General features: G+C 35.3%; 1 non-coding gene across 1 annotated transcript; it reads right to left on the reverse strand.

Moving 5' to 3' along the window:
- Positions 1 to 14278: 14278 nt before the first annotated feature.
- Positions 14279 to 14385, reverse strand: LOC121210521 (small nucleolar RNA R71). Its single transcript, XR_005905639.1, has one exon. It is a non-coding gene; the product is annotated as a small nucleolar RNA R71 (small nucleolar RNA).
- Positions 14386 to 20507: the final 6122 nt, after the last annotated feature.

Here is a 20507-nt window from a genome sequence, read left to right on the forward strand (position 1 = left end):
CACGGCCTGGGACACAGCCGCGTGGATTTATTTTGAAATTTTCAAAACCTGTAACATGGTTGACCACACAGCCATGTTCCTACACCATATGGCCTGGGCTGTGTCACATCGTCTAGCACACAGCTCAGGCCACACGACCATTTAACCACTATAGTGAAGATTTTCAATTTTTCCCTGAATGTTTTGATTTGTTTCGATTTATTCACTGAATTTTCCTAATCTATTTCTGGGGCATTGAAGGCTCAAATTAAGGCCATAAATGTATGTTTTATTTTATTCTGAATCATATATGTCTTTATGAAATTTATTTGATAATTGGATGCTAATTGATATGAAAAATTCCAAGATGTACAATAATACTCTGTAACCCTATTTCGGCAATAGAAACGGGTTATGGGTGTTACATGAAAAGTCCAAAGTAAATAGATTGGGCCCAGTGCTTATCGGCGTAACCGAAGTAAAAGTTGTGCCCAACATTCATCAACATATAGTCAAAGTAGCTTGTATTCAATCTATCCTATGGCATACCAATTATATCCGATTCTGCCCGAATAATTAAGAAGGTAACCAATTATTTAATTCATTAAATAACACAATTTACATTTCATCATCTCCAATTCAAAATCCAATTCACCAATTTATCATATAACATAACATATTTCAGCCCAATTCAACGTCAATTTCATATTTTCATCAAATTACACTATTTTATATTCTATTCAATTTAGTCCTGTATTCTAATAAGCAATCTCAACCATAACAATTCAATTCAAATAATCACTCTCATTTTACCTCAATATCATACTATGCAAAATAGTTTAAATATACAACAATTTTACTGGCTCGAGTTACTTGTAGTCATCTCTCACCTTTCATTTCCCTCTCAATGATCATGCATTATCATTAGCTACATATAATAGTCCAATAATACACAATATTAAATTCCAACACAATTCACAATCAATTACAAAGTCACACATATTTTGCAATTTTTCAACTTACTCCCTAAAGTCGGGATAAGCATAACTTTCAATCTAATCCTTCAGATTAAAATCTGATTTCACATATATTCATTAGAGACCTTTTATTTTCTATTTTTACTAAAATTTCAATACAATTTTTCATTTTATTCAATTTGATCCCTAATGTACAAAACTATCATTTGAGCTTTACAATTTAGTCATTTTCTTAAACAAAGCTTCATTTCTAACAATTTAACACCAAAATCATTTAATTCTCAACCATGGAAACTTTCTAAAATTTGAACAATTTTACAAATTGGTACATGGGTTAACTAAATCAAACTCCCATAACGTCAAATTTATAAAAATTACAATAAAAAGACTAAGTTTCATTGTATAGCCAAAAGTGTAATAGCCCAAAATTGGGTCTAGTTGGAACAGAGGTTTCGAGACCACAAAATTTGAGATAAAAATAATTATTTTATGATTATTTTGAGGTCTATGATACGATTTCATGATTGTGTGAAAATTTTGTGAAGAAATTCTATGCATAAAGTGCTCAATTTGAAGTTAGGGACTAAATTGAATAAGTTGTAAAACTTGCATTCTAGAAGTTTCTAGTATGAAATTGCTTTGAAATATTAATTAGGAGGTCTTAAATAGAAATTTGACCAATTTCTAAGTGATGGACAAAAATTGGACATGGATGGAATTTTTGAAAGTTTCGTAAGGAAGGGCATTTTGGTCATTTGGTAATTAAAAGAAATAAAAAGGGAAAATAAAGCCAAATTTTACTCATCTTTTTCATGGAGCCGAAATTAGCATGGGGGAAACCATGGCTAGGGTTTTCAAGCTTTCCAAGCTCAATAGTAAGTCCGTTCTAACCCCATTTTTCAAGTTCTTTACGTTTTTGAAATCCCGGTAATTTGATTAAGCTTATTCTAGCAATAATTTAAGCTAGGGTTCATATTTGGAAAAATACCCATAGGTGAAATGTGTTTATTTTTCTCTTTTATGATAGAATATGAGGTTTTAAATTATGTTAGACAACTTGTGCTACTCGGTTTTGAGTGAAAACGAGTAAAATGGCTTAATCGGTAAAAATACCTAATACTCATAAGTATATGTTAGAGTGAGAATTTGATGTTGCCATAGAAGGGAAAAGTGATCAGCATGTCATAAAACATAAGAATAAGGGATGAAGTTTAATTCCCGAGCCTAGGGGCAAAAGTGTAAATATGCAAAAGTTTAGGGGAAAAATTGTAATTTTTCCAAAGTTTGACTTAAGGACTGTTTTGAATAGTACATTAATTAAATAAGTAAAATATGATGTTTTAGATCCCGGAAAATGAGATTTGAACCTAGAATGAGAAAATCAAAAATTGGGAAAGTTGGTAAAATGATCGTTTTAGTATTGAGGTAAGTTCATATGTATAATAAGCATTAATTTATGCAGGTTTCAATGTAAAATTGATATATTTATTAAAATTTCCGAGGTGTTGAAAGTATGTAAGTTGGTATGATAATAATACAGCAATAATGCCGTAATTTATATTTGAAAGTTAAATTTAGTGAATTAATTGAATTATGTTAAATTAAATGATTATTGTGCCAAGTTTATGAATTGATTTAAAAATATGCCTATGGTACATGAAGTGCATTGAATTATCATACATAAATGTGATTTCTATGATTATGGATATTACGGGAAATTGTAAGTTCATATGATTTTTAATAAGGCAATGTGTAATTTAATGTTACTGCCCTGATATTAAATGAGATGTAAGTTTATATGTAAGTAATACATCAATATTACTTGTATTATGATATTTTATAATAATATTGGAAATATGTTTGTGGATAATTACTTGATTGGAGAAATTGTTGGAAAAGAAAGAGAAATCCCGGTTGAACCTTCGGAAAGATTGGATGATACAGATAGTTTGTAGCTAGGTCACATGTATGGTGCTGAGTGCACATCATGTGTACAAGAGAGCTACAAGACATTATGATGTAGCATCTGAATTACTCGAGGATGCAACATCTCAACATATCCTCGAGTATCTGAATTACTCGTTCTGATTGACCGTCCGTCTGAGGATGAAACGCGGTGCTAAAATGTAGTTTGGTACCGAGAGAATCTTGTAATTTCCTCCAAAACCTTGATGTAAATCTTGGGTCCCTATCTGACACAATTGAAACAGGTACCCCGTGTAATCTGACAATCAAAGAGACATACAACTCGGCTAACTTATCAAGTGAGAAATCCGTATGTACGGGAATGAAATGAGTTGATTTAGTCAATCTATCCACAACAACCCATATCGTATCTTTCTTACTCGGTGACAAAGGTAACCCAAACACAAAATCCATCGTAACTCGATCCCATTTCCACTCGGGTATCATGATCGGTTGAAGTAACCCTGAAGGCACTTAATGTTCTGATTTCACTTGTTGACAAATTATACACTTCGATACAAAGTCAGATATATCACATTTCATACCATGCCACCAATACTGATGTTTTAGATCATTGTACATTTTCGTGCTACCAGGATGGACCGACATTCGGCTATTATGAGCTTCGCTCAAAATCATCAAAATAATTTCTGAATTTCTTGGAACACACAATCGACTTCTAAACCTCAAACAATCATTGTCGTCAATTTGAAACTCTGAATCCACATTCAAAACACATTCAGCTCGTTTAGCAACCAATTCATCATCGACTTTCTGAGTTTCACATATTTGATGAATCAATAATGGTTTGGCTTTTAATTCTACTACTAACACACTATCAGATGAAACGGACAAGTGTATATTCATTGCTCGCAAAGTAAACAGTGACTTGCGACTTAAAGCATCGGCAACCACGTTAGCCTTTCCCGGGTGATAGTCAATGACAAGCTTGTAATCTTTCAACAATTTAAGCCAACGTGTTTGTCTCAGATTCAAATCTCTTTAAGTCATCAAATATTTGAGGCTTTGGTGATCCGAATATACATGACACCTCTCTCCAAACAAGTAGTGTTGCCATAATTTCAAAGCAAATACGATGGCAGCTAATTCGAGATCATGGGTCGGATAGTTTTTGTCATGTGGCGTCAATTGCCTCGAAACGAAAGCTACAACTCGACCTTCTTGCATCAATATACAACCCAGCCCATGTAAGGACGCATCACTGTAAATGACAAAATTTTTACTGGATTCGGGCTGCACTAATACTGGAGTTTCAGTCAAATAGGTTTTCAGTTGGTCGAAACTTTTCTGGCACTTTTCTGACCATTCGAACTAAACATCTTTCTGAAGTAGCTTCGTCATTGGTGTGGCTATCATCGAGAAACCCTTTACAAACTGTCTGTAGTAACCGGCAAGTCCCAAAAAGCTCCGAACTTTAGTAACATCTCTAGGAGGCTTCCAATCAAGTATGGCTGATATTTTACTCAGATCAACATGAATACCCGATGCGGATACAACATGCCCCAAAAAGATAACTTCTCTCAACCAGAACTCACATTTACTGAACTTAGCATATAACTGCTTGTCCCGTAAAATCTGCAACACTAATCTCAAGTGCTCGGCATGTTCGATTTCATCTCGCGAATAGATCAAAATGTCGTCTATAAACACAACTACAAACCGGTCCAAATACTGTCTGAAGATCCAATTCATCAAGCCCATGAATACCGCTAGGGCATTAGTGAGCCCAAACGACATCACTAAGAACTCGTAGTGACCGTATCTCATTCTGAAAGCAGTTTTAGGCACATCTGAGTCTCGAACTCGCAACTGATAATAACCCGATCTCAAATCTATCTTTGAAAACACTGAGGCTCCCTTCAGCTGATCAAACAAATCATCAATACGCGGTAACGGATATTTGTTATTTATTGTCACTTTATTTAATTGACAATAGTCGATGCACATTCTCATGGTTCTGTCTTTCTTTTTCACAAACAATACTGGTGCACCCTAAGGTGAGAAACTCGATCAAGTGAAACCTCTATCCGTCAACTCTTGCAACTGAGCTTTCAATTCCTTCAATTCGGTTGGTGCCATACGATACAGAGCTATCAAAATTGGTGTACTCCCAGGTACAAGTTCAATGCCAAACTCTACCTCTCGAACATGTGGTAATCCAGTAACTCCTCAGGAGAAACATCCGAATACTCACAAACCACTGACACTAATTCAAGTTTCTTTTCTGACTCTTTACTATCAAATACGTACGCAAAATATGCTTCACACCCCTTTTTTACATATTTCTGAGCCAACATCAAGGATATTAATGCTAGTAACCCGTTCAAATCAGTAGACTCAACTCAGATTATCTCATCATTTGCACATCTCAAATCAATAGTCTTTCTTTTGCAATTCACAACTGCATCATGTACGGTCAACCAATACATACCGAGAGTAACTTAAAATTCATCAAACGGTAAAAGCATCAAATCGGCCGAAAAACAGGAACCTCGAATTATCAGGAGACATTTCCTGCACACTTTGTCGACTAGCAATTATCGACCCAAGGGATTCGACACTCGAATCACGAACTCAGTAAACTCAACAGGTAGAGTCTTACTGGATGCGAAAGTCTCACATACATATGAATGAGTAGAACCGGGGTCAATCAATGAAATCACATCAATATCAACGAGAGTGAAAGTACCAGTAATAACATCAAGCGAAGAAGCATCCTCGGGTGCGCGTATAGCATAAGCTCTAGCAGGAGCACGAGCCTCGGATCTGGTCGTAGCATCTCTAGACCCTCTCTGACTGCCACTAGCATTCCCTGTATTCCTAGGTGGTCTACCTCGAGCTGTAGCAGTACTCGATTTCCCACTCTGATTCACATTTTGCTCTGACAATCTCGGGCAGTCTTTGATGAAGTGGTCGGATGATCTGCATCTATAACAGGAGTGATCCTGAAATCTACAACTCCCCGAATGCCATTTTTCATAAAACTTGCACTCGGTCTCATCCCGACGATCATTTCCAACACTGGCAACTGAAGTGGCTCGCGTACTCATGGGAGGTCGATCACGGTGTCATCTGGAAAAGCCCAAAGTGTTCTTAGATCGGCTCGAATCACCTCGAAATTTCTTTGATGATTGTTGAAAAGGCTTTCTCGAAGATCTTTTACGAAACTCTCCATCTCCAACATCAGCTTTTCTTTTCTCTTTACTAAGCTCCTCCGCTTTGCAAGCTCGCTCAAGAAGTACTACGAACTCTCTGATTTCAAGAATGCCAACAAACATTTTAATATCTTCATTTAGCTCGTCCTCGAAGCGTTTACACATAATAGTCTCAGACGATACACATTCCCGAGGATATCTACTAAGTCTGACGAACTTCCATTCATAATCAGTAACTGACATAGAACCCTGTTTAAGTTCAAGAAATTCTTTCCGTTTCTGATCGATGAAGCTCTGACTGATATACTTTTTTCGGAATTCATTTTGGAATAACTCCCACGTCACCCGCTCTCTGGGTATAACAGAAACCAATGTATTCCACCAGTAATAGGCAGAATCACGTAGCAAAGATATAGCACATTTCAGGCATTCATCGGGTGTGCAAGATAGTTCATCAAGTACTCGAATAGTGTTGTCCAACCAAAATTCAGCTTGCTCGGCATCATCACTGTCTGTAGCTTTAAATTCAGTAGCCCCGTGCTTTCGAATTCTATCAACCGGGGGCTTATTCAACCTCATCTGATCAATTACCAGAGGTATCGTGGGTGCAGGGGGTGTATTTGTCGGAAGTGGGGGTTCTGGAGCAGCCGCATTAGTTCGAATGTATTGGTTAAACCAATCATTCATCACATTATAAAAGGCTTGTCTAGCCTCGTCATTTTGATTGCTCGCAATAGGTTGAGAGTCCATCGGCGCTGTCCCGTGTGTGGGAGCAGGCGCTACACTCTCTACATCATCTGTTATCGCTCGATCAGGATCGGGATCCATTACTATACGAAAACACATTTTTAACTGTCAGAAATCATCACACTATCATATTAACACTATATGGCATGTATAGCTAGACTCATATACGCTACGTTAGTCCTAGAATCGACTAAACCGTAGCTCTGATACCAATAAAATGTAAGACCCCTAACCCAAATCCGATCGCCAGATTAAGGCTAAGAGGTATTACCGAACTAAACATTTAATTATCTCATTCACATTGTCAATAAACATAAACAGAGATCGAGCTGAAATACCTACTGATATTTAAGTTATACGCCATTTTTGTATGGCCAAAATATTTACAATTTCAAAACATCGTTATCAACAGCCTAACCTATACATGCCATATCAAGTCCAAAATTTAGCTGTACCAAAAAGATCGATAGTGTGATGAACTGCTGACGATCCCCGAGTCGGTGGCAAAAATCAACAATCATAAAACAGAGAAATAAAGAACAGAGTAAGCTTTCAAAGCTTAGTAAGTTTTAAGCATCATAAACAATTAATGACTTATTGAAAATCAAAACATTCATTTAAACAGACTTATTATCAATTCAAATTGCTTCATGGCCGAATACACATAAACATATACATAGATTTCTCAGCACATATTTTTCTTCTACTTAAAGTTCATACGATGCTTTTAAATCACATAATCTCATATATTAACAACATTTGACCGAATAGGTCATTGTTTTACTCGTAGATATAACAATCATTCACACTTAGGTATCATTCTTTAATACTAATAATTCACAAAATCATTGACTGAATGTACATGAGTACATAAAGTAATTTTAACATATAATTCATAGACAAATATACCAGACTGATTAAATCATTCTCATATTCTCAAATATAACCATCAATCATATTTATATATATATATTCTTCTTTGATGTTAATGATTCACTTCGAAATCAATTCACCGATGAGTAAGTAATACGTACCTGAACATCTTAAATGCATAGTACTTACTTGATGATGGTTTACTGCGAACATTCAATATTGTAATCTTACTTAACTTACTGGCATTAAGCCTGTCAGGTCTTAGGGCTTGAAACCAATTACCAGCACAAGCCTGCGGGAATTTAAACTCGGTATAATACCAGCTTGAAGCTTGCAGGACTTTAGCCCGGACATATTTCCAGCACGTAGCCTGCGGATCTTAAGTCCGGTTATAATTTCAGCACATAGCCTGCAGACCTTAAGTCCGGATATAATTCCAGCACATAGCTTGCGGATCCTAAGTCCGGATAAACATCACTGAATGTCATGCATACTTATTCGCAAGAAAATTCAATTCACACAACATCTCACAATCATAGTTCATTTATTCCATTCGAATAATAGCATAACATGGGCACCATTCATATAACTTTTGGCTCAATAACATACATAAGAATATATGTCCATTTTACTTTCCAAGCTTTACTTCTAATGTCTATTCGGCTTTAGGCCTTAAACATAAATTATTTGTCACTCAACTATATACAAATAGAATCAATAGATCGCAGTACAGTTATCATACACATATCAAGACATTATCAATTACGTACTAAATGTGCCTATTCAAAACTTACCTCGGATATACTTGAACGGTTGCGGAAAGGCTAGTCAATTACTTTCTCTTTTCCCCTATCCAACTTCGACCCTCTTTGCTCTTGAGCTTAATTTAAAACAAATAGATTTATTTAATTACTTAACCAAGATCATTTACTATTTAATCACTTATCAAATAGGCAATTTAATTTAATACATGTATATCATATAGTTAAGGTACAAATGACCTTAATAACTAGCTATTTAAACACCATATATATATTCCCTACTCATGACAACCGAACACATTACTAGGCATTATCAAGTTTATAATTATAAGCATGTATACGTTAAGACAAATTATATATTTAATAAATTCTACAGGTATGGTTATTTATATTTTAATTTCCAAATCACAAGTTGATCAAAACCATTTCAATTTACTTCATTTATAACAAACAGATCAATATGGTCACCAATGCCAACCAATGACCGAACCATTTAATCATGCTCATGGCCGATCCTATCTTGCTCTAATCAAGGTCATAACCCACTTTAAAATTTCTAGCCTTTCATGCACTCATCTCTAATGTTAATTAAGTAATGCCGAATGTCACCAAGTAAATGGCATACACACACTCACATGCATAAAAATTATCCACACCTCCTCTAGCTCATTCGGTATTTACAATTTAACCTTACTCAAGCTTCATATAAATTTTTTTTGACTGGATATAAAATGAATTTAAAATCCAATCGATCAAACTTTAACATGTTCATAGCTCTTTTAACAAAATTCCATTCATGTTTCTATCACCACATAATTATGAACTATTTAAAAACTTTCATATTACACAATTTCAATTTATGGCAATATGCCGAATGCACAAACTTAACTAAAACTAAAAATTTAACCTTCTTCACTTCAATTAACCACTACTTATTCTTCAAAACATCAAATACAATATGAATAACACCTAAATATTTATATCCGAATTTTCTAGCACGTAGGGCCTTTGGCCGAATGTCATTAAACTCAAGCCAAAACAACTAACAAACTCAACACATCCAACATAAATCTCCATACCAATGACATCAAAACATCTACCAAGAATTTCAGCCTCCACGGCCGAATATCAATCTTCCAAAATAATAAAAATTCGAACCATGAAATAGGTAGAATTCAAACTAACCATTCAAATTATGCATGAATTTCCAAGAGTAGCATTACACATACCTTATTCTAGCAATTTCATTAGCTGAAAATTTTAACAAAAATTTTTTTTCTTTCTCTTTTCTAGCTACGGCAATGGACGAACAAGGATGAACCAACTTTGGTTTCTCCTCCCACTAACACATATTTTATTTCCCTTATTCTTTTATTCATCTTTAATTCATTTAATTCATTATCAATTTAATATTGCAAGAAAACATAACTTAGTGGAAATGATCTTGTCATGGCTGGCCACTTAAAGTATTTTGGGTAAATTGACATGCAAGTCCACATTTTTTTTGCATGCATTTGTTGGACACCATAAATTTACCCATTATACTTCTCATGTTTCACACTCAAGTCCTATTTGGAAAATTCACATCAAATGACTATATCAAAACATCAAAAATTTCACACATGATTTAAACACATATAATAGACATAGAAATGAGCATTTAGAAAACAAAATTTTGACTCGGTTTTGTGGTCCCGAAACCACTTCCCGACTAGGGTCAAAATAGGGCTGTCACAGGAAATTATTCCAAAGGTTCAATTGAAGCTGTGTCTAGGGTTTAAAAGCCTAAATTTATCTATATTTTACCTACCCCTAAGCCCAACCACATTACAACCTTGTTAAAGACCTATTGATTCAAAGTTCCAATGCTACCTACATTACTGGAGAGAAATTTCTACGTACAACATATGAAGAAGTTAAACTTAATGATTGCAGCTTAATCTTGAATAAAAGGAATAAAATTATATTGGTAAGGTTTAACATGACTTTATTAGGAAGCATTTAGTCTAATTTTTGCTATCATAATAGTTGTTGAGATTAATTTGAACAATATGTATACTTAAGTAGCAGAACTATCAAATTTCTTGTCTTTGAGCATAAGTATATTAAATTCGTAATTTTGAGAAAAATGTTGTTCTGAAGGAATCTTTCAAAGGTGTTTTCGAGAAATTCTTTTAAAAAATTTTGCATTACTCGGGACGAGCAATGAATTAAGTTTGGGGGTGTGGAAATACAAAAATTTACACACTTTTTCATACCCTTTTTAACTTAAATTCATGTGAATTCGGTTAAATTCTTGTCGAAAAGTAATTAATTATTATAAAATAACTAAATTGTACTAAAATAATTAATCAGTGCATGTTTATTCTTCTAAGGTAGCTGAAGGTTAAATTAGCAATGTATCTGGCGATACACTTGCCTTGCATAACTTTGCAAGATTTTTGTGATTAAATTGTTTCAGAGTAAGAATACCTTGTTACCTTACATAGTCTTTTATATGCTCATTAGATTTAATTAATCGTTTGAACTGACATAGGAATATACAAGAGAATAGTTCAATTTAACGAGTCTGTATGAGCAATAACATGTTTGCTTATTAAAATCTGTTTAATTGTTTGAATTGACATAGGGATATGTTAAGAGATGAATGGATTTGTATACGTATGTTCATAAGTTAGCAAATTACCGAGTTCCCGTGAATTTATTCATAATAACATAAGCATGAGTTCAATAATTCTAAGTTAAAAAAATGTAATTAATCCAACACAATTATGTCATCTTGATTAAATCATATTTTGAAATCGTGCATTACAAATTTTATTTTTATTCAGTTTGAAATCTTAGTTTCTAAGCACCCTCTTCAAACAAAATATTTCACCAAAGTGTTTTAAATAGCATTCATAAATAATTCTTTTTCATAGTCCCTGTGGATACGATAACTCGACATTTACTTGTCACTTTATTACTTGTTGCGATTGTGTACACTTGCACATTTCTGTTGTTCCACTAACCACTGGTGGAACACCTTAATTTCAGTTGTACCAAAAGAAAATGTCACATGGGAATTTTTCCAAACTGAATTCAAAAAGAAGTATATTAATTAGGGATTCCTTGATCAGAAACGAAAGGAATTTTTAGAGCTTAAATAGGGGCATATGACAGTATCTGAGTATGAACGAGAATTTTTCCAAAAAAGTAAATATGTCCGAAAGTGTATGGAAACACGAAAATTTACGCATTTTTACATATCCTTTTTAGCTTAAAATCATACCGTTTCGATTAAATTCTTGTCGAAAAATAATTAATTTTTATAAAATAATTAAATTATACTTAAAATATGAACACAATGAATTTTACTTAATTTTATAATTAATTTTAAGTAATTTTGGTTATTTTTGACAGAATTGCACAAAGGGCGAAAAATGGCTCGGCAGACACTGCTTGAAGCACAAAATCGAGAAGCAATTTGAAGTATCAAGGTGAATTAATTTCCAGCCTAAGACGGTCCAATTATGTGTATTAATTCATAATATAAATAATTTTAATTTATAGCTAATTTAATTTGGGCTAAATAAATTAATATTAATTAATTATGGAAAAAGTGGTCCAGTTGAACCGAACCGATTGTAGTGAACCGGCCAAAGATTGGGCAGCCCAAAACCGGCCATATGCTGACCCAAATTAGCTTATTAGTTGATTAATTAAGCTTGCAAAAAAGCCTTTGAAGTCTTGTCAAAGTTGCATTCAAACCCCTCCACAATTGGTGGATTTTTGGATTTGCCCCAAGCCATTTTTAGCAAAGTTGAAAGCATCAACTTTGCCACATAGGTGGCCGGCCAAGGGGTGGCTCTTTGGCTTCTATTTTTAGCAAATTTCAGCTGCCACACTTAGTTATAAAAACCCCATTGGCTGATCATTCAAATCATGTCATTCATTCCTCATTCATTTCACAAAACTTCTCTCCTCTCTCATTCTTTTTCTCTCATTTTTCCATTTCAATTCCCTTGCTCTTGTGTCGATTTCTTCCCTTGGAAAAGGGGTGTTCTTCAACCATTTTGGATCAGCAATTGAGTGTTCATCGAAGCCTTGATCGGTGAGGACAACAAGAAGGAAGAACGGAGCAACTAAGTCAAGCCTCGAAAAATCACCGAATTTGATTCTTGTTCCCTATCTCTTTAATTTTTGCTGTTATGATGAACATATCTATGATTATTCATGTTTTTGGAATGGTTAATTTAATCAGCTTAGCTTGAATTTAATTCGTGTTGGGTTGATTGCATTTCGTCTTCTTAAATTGTTAAAATTGTGTTTATGTTGTTATTGGCCTCGTTTAAATGCTTGATTAAGTAAAATCATGCCTGAGTTATTCTTGCGTTATGACTGTGAGGTAACTAATGAATTAGTTATTTAAATGGATTGAAATTGTAATTAATTGACACAGTACTTAATCAGTGCATGTTTATTCTTCTAAGGTAGCTGAAGGTTAAATTAGCAATGTATCTCGCGATATTATTGCCTTGCATAACTTGCAAGATTATTGTGATTAAACTATTTCAAGGTAGGGATACCTTGTTACCTCACATAGTCTTTTATATACTTGTTAGATTTAATTAATCGTTTGAATTAACATAGGGATATGCAAGAGATTAGTTCAGTTTAATGAGTATGTATGTGCAATAACATGTTTGCTTACTAGAATCTGTTTAGTCAGTTGAATTGGCATAGGGATATGTCAAGTGATGAATGGATTTTGGTATGTAAGTATGTTCATAAGTTAGCAAATTATCGGGTTGCCGTGATTTTATTCGTAACAATATAAACATAAGTTTAATAATTCTAAGATAAGAAGTGTAATTAATCCAATAGAATTATATCATCTTGATTAAATCTTATTTTGAAATCGTGCATTAGGACTTTCTTTTGCTTCATTTTTTATTTATTTTAATTTTCTTAAGTTTTTAATCACCCTCTTTAAACAAAATATTTTTCTTCACCAAAGTGTTTTAAATTGCATTCATAAATAATCCTTTTCACAGTCCTTGTGGGTACGATAACTCGACATTTACTTGTCACTTTATTACTTGTTGCGATTATGTACACTTGCACATTTCCGCCGTTCCAAGTTTTTGGCGCCATTGCCGAGGACTGTTTTAAAAAGTCATTATTTGTGAATTTGTTAGTTTACATTTTGGTTTTTTTTCTTTTCTGTTTAATTTTTAACTTAATTAATTTTTCTATGATTATTTCAGGTGTTTATGAGTATTGACCGAATTATTAACCTACGCCCTGTAGACCCTGAGATAGAAAGAACTTTTCGACAGCGAAGAAGACAAGCAAATCAGAGGAGGACCAAAGAGATGAACTTCGAAAATCTAATCCAAGGAAACAGAGCAACCCTACTCGAAATCCTATCCTTATTGCTGATGATAGGGATAGAGCTTTACGACAGTATGTCGTGCCAGTATTTAATTATCTTAATTCGGGTATTAGGAGACCCGAAATTGAGGCACAATAGTTCGAGCTGAAGCCAGTCATGTTCCAGATGCTTCAGACAGTGGGCCAATTCAGTGGAATGCCTACCGAAGATCCTCACGTACACTTAAGACTATTTATAGAGGTGAGAGATTCTTTCAAGTTAGCCAGAGTACCCGAAGATGCATTACGATTGAAGCTGTTCCCACATTCGCTGAGGGACAGAGCTCGAGCCTAGTTGAACTCATTGCCACCGAACTCAATTTCCACATGGCAAAAGTTAGTAGAAAGATTCCTTATGAAGTATTTCTCACCTAGCAAGAATGCTAAGTTGAGGAACGACATCACTGCCTTCCAAAAAATGATTGATGAGTCCTTGTATGAGGCATGGGAAAGGTACAAAGAGTTATTACGAAAGTGCCCTCATCATGGAATCCCACATTGCATCCAACTTGAGACATTTTATAATGGTCTCAATGCTCACACGAGGATGGTAGTGGATGCTTTTGCTAATGGTGCTCTCCTTTCTAAGTCTTATAATAAGGCTTATGAAATTATCGAGAGGATTCCCAGTAACAATTACCAATGGCCAACCACCCGAGCAGCGCCAAAAAGACGAGTTGCTGGAATACATGAAGTAGACGCTCTTACTTCACTCACATCTTAGGTTTCATCAATATCCTCAATGCTTAAAAATCTTACTACTAATGGGTCTAACAGTTTTGCAGTACAGCCACCAAATCAATCTGAAAATATAGCCTATGTTTATTGTGGGGAAGGACATTTGTTCAAAGAATGTCCATCAAACCCAGAATCCATGTACTACATAGGTAACCAAAACCAAAACCGATAAGGGCAAGGACTGCAATCTAATTTTTATAACCCACTGTGGCAAAACCACTCGAATTTTTCCTAGAGTAACCAAGGAGCTGGAACCAGTAATACTTACGCCCAACCTAGATCGACCCAGCCACCAAGTTTTCCCCAACAAGTTCAGAAACCAACCCAAGCTGAACCATCCAATGGCTTAGAAAATCTGTTGAAGGCATACATGGCCAAGAATGACGCCTTATTCCAAAGCCAAGCAGTTACATTGAAAAACCTAGAAAACTAAATGGGCTAGCTTGCAACTGAATGCAGGAACCGACCATAAGGTGCTTTACCTAGTGGTACGAAAAATATGAGGAATCCAGGGAAGGAACATTGCAAAGCATTAACATTGAGGAGTGGAAAGATAGTAGAGCACAATACTATTGAAGCTGAAGAGGAGCAAGTTGATGCTCAAGAATCAAAGGAAGTTCAACTGAGCGTTGAAATTCCAGTTTCACAACAACCAGAATTTGTAAAACCCTACAAGGTAATTTCAGAACCAGCTAATTCTGATCAACTAACAACCCCATCAGATGTAGAATTGCCACAGAAGATGAATCAACCAGTTCCAGTAAAGAAACCACCACTATCCTACCCTCAAAGACTTCAAAAGCAGAAGCAAGAGATTCAATTCAAGAAGTTTCTAGACGTACTCAAGCAACTTCATATCAACATCCCGTTGGTTGAAGCACTTGAGCAGATGCCGAACTACGTCAAATTCATGAAGGATATCCTGTCCAAAAAACGAAGACTCAGAGAATTTGAGACGGTAGCTCTGACAAAGGAATACAGTTCATATCTTCAAGATAAACTACCCATAAAAGTGAAGGATCTTGGAACATTGGAGCAATATATTGTGGCAAGGCACTATGTGACTTGGGTGCGAGTATCAACTTGATGCCTATGTCAATATTTAGAAATTTGGGGATAGGTGAAGTTAGAACTACTACGGTTACACTGAAATTAGCAGATCGATCCTTAGCACATCCAGAAGGAAAAATTTATCTTCCCTGCTGATTTTGTTATCCTAGACTTTGAAGCAGACAAAGAAGTGCCAATTATCTTATGAAGACCGTTCTTAGCAACCGGAAGGACCCTTATTGATGTGCAGAAGGGCGAGCTTACTATGCGTGTACAGGATGATCAGGTAACATTTAACATTTTTAAGTCTATGTGATTTCCTGACACAATTGATGATTGTTCTGCAGTATCCAATTAGAAGATTTAATAGTGGAGAAGGAGCTCAACTATATGGAGGATCCGTTAGGACAAATTCTGACATCAGATCCTTCGAATGATGAAGAGAAGGATGAGTACTTAGCTTTTTTAGAAGCTAATCAAAGGGGATTTATTCCACAATCCCGCTTTGAATCTTTGGAGTTAGAGGAAAGGAATTATGCCCAACCAAAAGAGTCAATCGAGGGGCCACCTAAATTAGAACTCAAGGTATTACCTTCACATCTAAAATATGTTTATTTAGGTAACTCTTCTACTCTGCCTATGATTGTTTTAGCAGAATTAACTACTGAGCAAGAAGAGAAACTCATCTTAGTGTTAAAACAATTCAAGAAGGCTATCGGATGGACTACAGCCGATTTCCGCGGTATTAGCCCATCTGTATGCAAGCACAAGATCATACTAGAAGATGGTGAGAAAGGGACGATCGATGGACAATGAAGATTGAACCCCATCATGAAGGACGTTGTAAAGAAAGAAATCATTAAGTGGTTAGATGTGGGTATAATTTACCCCATCTTAGATAGTTCATGGGTAAGTCTGGTCCAGTGCATGCCAAAGAAAGGAGGTATCACGATCATTGGAAATGAGAATAACGAGTTGATACCGACTAGAAAAGTTACAGGATGGAGAATTTGTATCGATTACTGGAAGCTGAACAAGGCGACTAGGAAAAATAACTTTCCTTTGTCGTTTTTAGACCAGATGTTGGATAGACTCGCGGGGTGATACTACTACTATTTTCTCGATGGATACTCGGGGTATAATCAGATTACAGTAGCACTAGAAGATTAGCACAAGACAACATTCACCTACTCGTACGATACATTTACATTTAGACGCATGCCATTTGGTTTATGTAATGCACCGGCTACATTTCAAAGATGTATGATGTCTATTTTTATTGACATGGTTGAGAAGTATTTGGAAGTTCTTATGGATGATTTTTCAGTATTTGGAGATACGTATGACGATTGCCTAGCCAGTCTAGCCAAGGTACTAAGGCGATGCAAAGAAACAAACCTAGTACTCAACTGGGAAAAGTGTCATTTCATGGTAAGAGAAGAGATTTTCCTACGACATTGAATAACGAGACATGGAATTGAAGTAGATAAAGCAAAGGTAGATGTTATTGAGAAAATCCTACCTCCAACATCTATAAAAGGTGTTAGGAGCTTTTTGGGCCACTTCGGTTTCTATCAAAGATTCATCAAGGAGTTCTCCAAAATTACTAAACCCTTATGCAAATTATTGGAGAAGGACTCGATGTTCAAGTTTGATGAGGAATGCTTAAAGGCTTTCAAATATTTGAAGAGTTGATTAGTTACGATACCCATAATAGTCACACCAGACTGGGATCTGCCATTCGAATTGATGTGTAACGCGAGTGACTTCGCAATAGGAGCCTTTATGGGCCAGCGAAGGAACAAAGTTTTTCATCCCATTTACTACGCAAGTCAAACTCTGATAGGAGCTCAACTGAATTATAAGGTAACAGAAAAAGAGTTACTTGCTATTGTGTTTGCTTTTGACAAGTATCGATCTTGTCTTGTAGGTACCAAAGTGACTGTCTTTACGGACCACTCGGTAATTAAGTACTTAGTCTCTAAGAAATATGCTAACCCGAGGTTGATTCGATAGGTATTTCTACTTCAAGAGTTCGATCTAGAAATTCAAGATCGAAAGGGAGTGGAAAATCAAGTAGCAGATCACTTGTCCAAATTTGAGCTGCAAGAAGGGAAATCTCCTCTTATACCAATTCAAGAAACATTTCCGGATGAACACAGAGTAAAGGTAAATCATGTCCATAATACCTTTGGGTTTGCTGATATTGCTAACTATTTAACTTGTGGTTTGATGCCGATTGATAAGACGTATCATCAAATGAAAAAGTTTCTTCACGATGTGAAGTACTATCTCTAGGAAGAACCATACTGGTTCAAGAAGTGTGCTGATCAAATAATCAGGAGATGTGTGGCAGAAGATAAAGCACAAAAGATTCTATACCATTGTCACTCAGCACCAAGTGGGGGACACTTCGGAGGTACTCGTACTACGGCCAAAGTATTGCAAGCCGGATTCTTTTGGCCAACACTATTCAAGGGCGCATACGCTTTTGTAAAGAGTTGTGATCAATGTTAAAGGGTCAAAAATGTCACCAGTGGAAATGAGATGCATCGAACAAACATCATTGAGGTAGAATTATTCGATGTTTGGGGCATTGACTTCCTCGGTCCTTTCGGTCCTTTCCCTTCGTCTTTTGGTCACAAGTACATCTTGGTAGCTATAGACTACGTGTCTAAATGGGTCGAGGCTAAAGATTATCTAACAAATGATGCAAGGGTTGTAATAAAGTTTTTATAGAAACACATGTTCACAATGTTTGGAACCTCAAGAGCTATTATCAGTGATGAAGGGTCCCATTTTGTGAACAAGTGGTTGAAATGGTTGTTAGATAAACATGGAGTGAAACACAAGGTCACTACAGCTTACCATCCGCAGACGAATGGGTAAGCTGAACTGGCAAATAAAGAGATCAAAGGCATACTTGAGAAGGTAGTTTGCCCGAACCGACGAGATTGGTCCAAAAGACTAGATGATGCTTTATGGGCTTACAGGACAGCATACAAGACACCTTTAGGGATGTCACCCTATAGGTTGGTCTTTGGGAAAGCTTGTCATCTGCCCCTTAGAGTTAGAACACAAAGCTTACTGGGCCCTTCGACAACTCAACTTGGATCTTAAGCTTGCTAAAGAGAAATGGATGCTCCAACTCAATGAGCTAGAGGAATTCCAAACGTTCTCGTACGAAAATGCCAAACTACTCAATGAGAGACTTAAGAAATGGCATGACAAGCACATTCGAGTTCGAGAGTTTGAAGCAGGTCAACAAGTCTTGTTATTTAATTCAAGATTAAAGTTCTTTCCAGGGAAACTAAAATCACGTTGCTTCGGTCCATTTACGATTCATCGCGTCTATCCATACGGAGTTGTTGAACTCCAAAGTAAGGAAGGTAATTTTCAAGTTAATGCTCAGCGTCTGAAACATTATTGGGGAGATAAGACTTAACAGAATCAAATTTCGTTCATTCTATCAAATGTTTAATTTTTTTTATTTTTCTTTTTAATAAATGATTTAGGTTATATTTTCGAGATTAGTATGTTTAAATCAATTCTATCTAGGAGATTGGAACTTAAGTGGGACCGCTTGTGACCCCTCCAATTTTTCCTGGGAATTGATTTTAACATAATCTTCAGAGAAATTATTCCCTAAATAGAAAAATAAATTTTTAGTTTTTCAAATAAAGAGGTAAATGTTGACCTAAGTTTTAAATTGCAACTCAATTTCAAATTTTCATTAATTCTAGGGACTTAATTGAATTATTTTCAAAATTTGGTTGTTCTTTTCGTAAATAATAAAAACTAGATGCTTCTTTTTTTTAAATATTTTCAAAATGCTTCTAGAATAAATGTTTTTAATTCAAAAAATGATAATTATTAATATATAATTGTATTCATTATAATATATATTAATTATTATCAACTTTATATAGAGTTAGGATTAGTGTTAATTTCATCATATTTTATTTAATAAGTTTTTAATAATAATAAGATGATAAACTTTAATATATAATGATATCTATTATAATTTATATATTAATTTTTATCAATTTAGCATAGAATTAGGATTAGTTTTAATCATATCTCATTTTTGTTTAAATAAATTAATAGCATTAATAATTTAATATGCATATATTTAATTATTAATTGTTGTTAACTTGGATTAAAATTGGAACTTAATTAAATTTCTCTAAGAATTCTACTTTAAGTCCTATTCCTTTCATTATAAATACTACATTCTCCATTCATTCATCACTAAAAATCCCAAACACCAAAACCCTTTAAGTGCCATAAGCCTTTAGCCTAGCAGCCATTCGGCCAGCAAGCACCCAGCAGCCCAGCTCCATGGCACATGCCGAGCACACCTGCCCCCATCGCATGCTGCATTGTATGCCCGTCCTACTCCAGCACCTGCGCACATCCAGCTCCAGCACTCACCAGGCCCGTACCTTGACGCTGCATCTGCTCCAGCTCCAGCGTGCGCGCGTCTAAGCTATTGCCCACTCAGCTTTGTGGCCTACTGCCCGTGTAGCTCATCAGGCCAAGTTGTGTCGCTTCTTGCTCCTGCTCGACGAGTCTGCTTACTGTCCGGCACTTGTGCGGCATACACCTACACCAAGCCCCTTAGCCGAAATCTTCCAACCCACCTTAAATTGACCTCTTTTGTTTATTAATTATTTTTAGGAGTTCTGAGTTTTATGAAAAAAGGTGGTAAGACAATTTTTTTCTCCTAAATTTTAATTTTATTCAATTATTTAATTTTTTTCAGTTTACGGAATTATTAATAAATTTTGTGAATTAAATTTTTGAGGAAATAATTTTTCTCATCT

The sequence above is a fragment of the Gossypium hirsutum genome, chromosome A11, assembly GCF_007990345.1.
Source record: "Gossypium hirsutum isolate 1008001.06 chromosome A11, Gossypium_hirsutum_v2.1, whole genome shotgun sequence".
NCBI classification, from domain to species: Eukaryota; Viridiplantae; Streptophyta; class Magnoliopsida; order Malvales; family Malvaceae; genus Gossypium; species Gossypium hirsutum.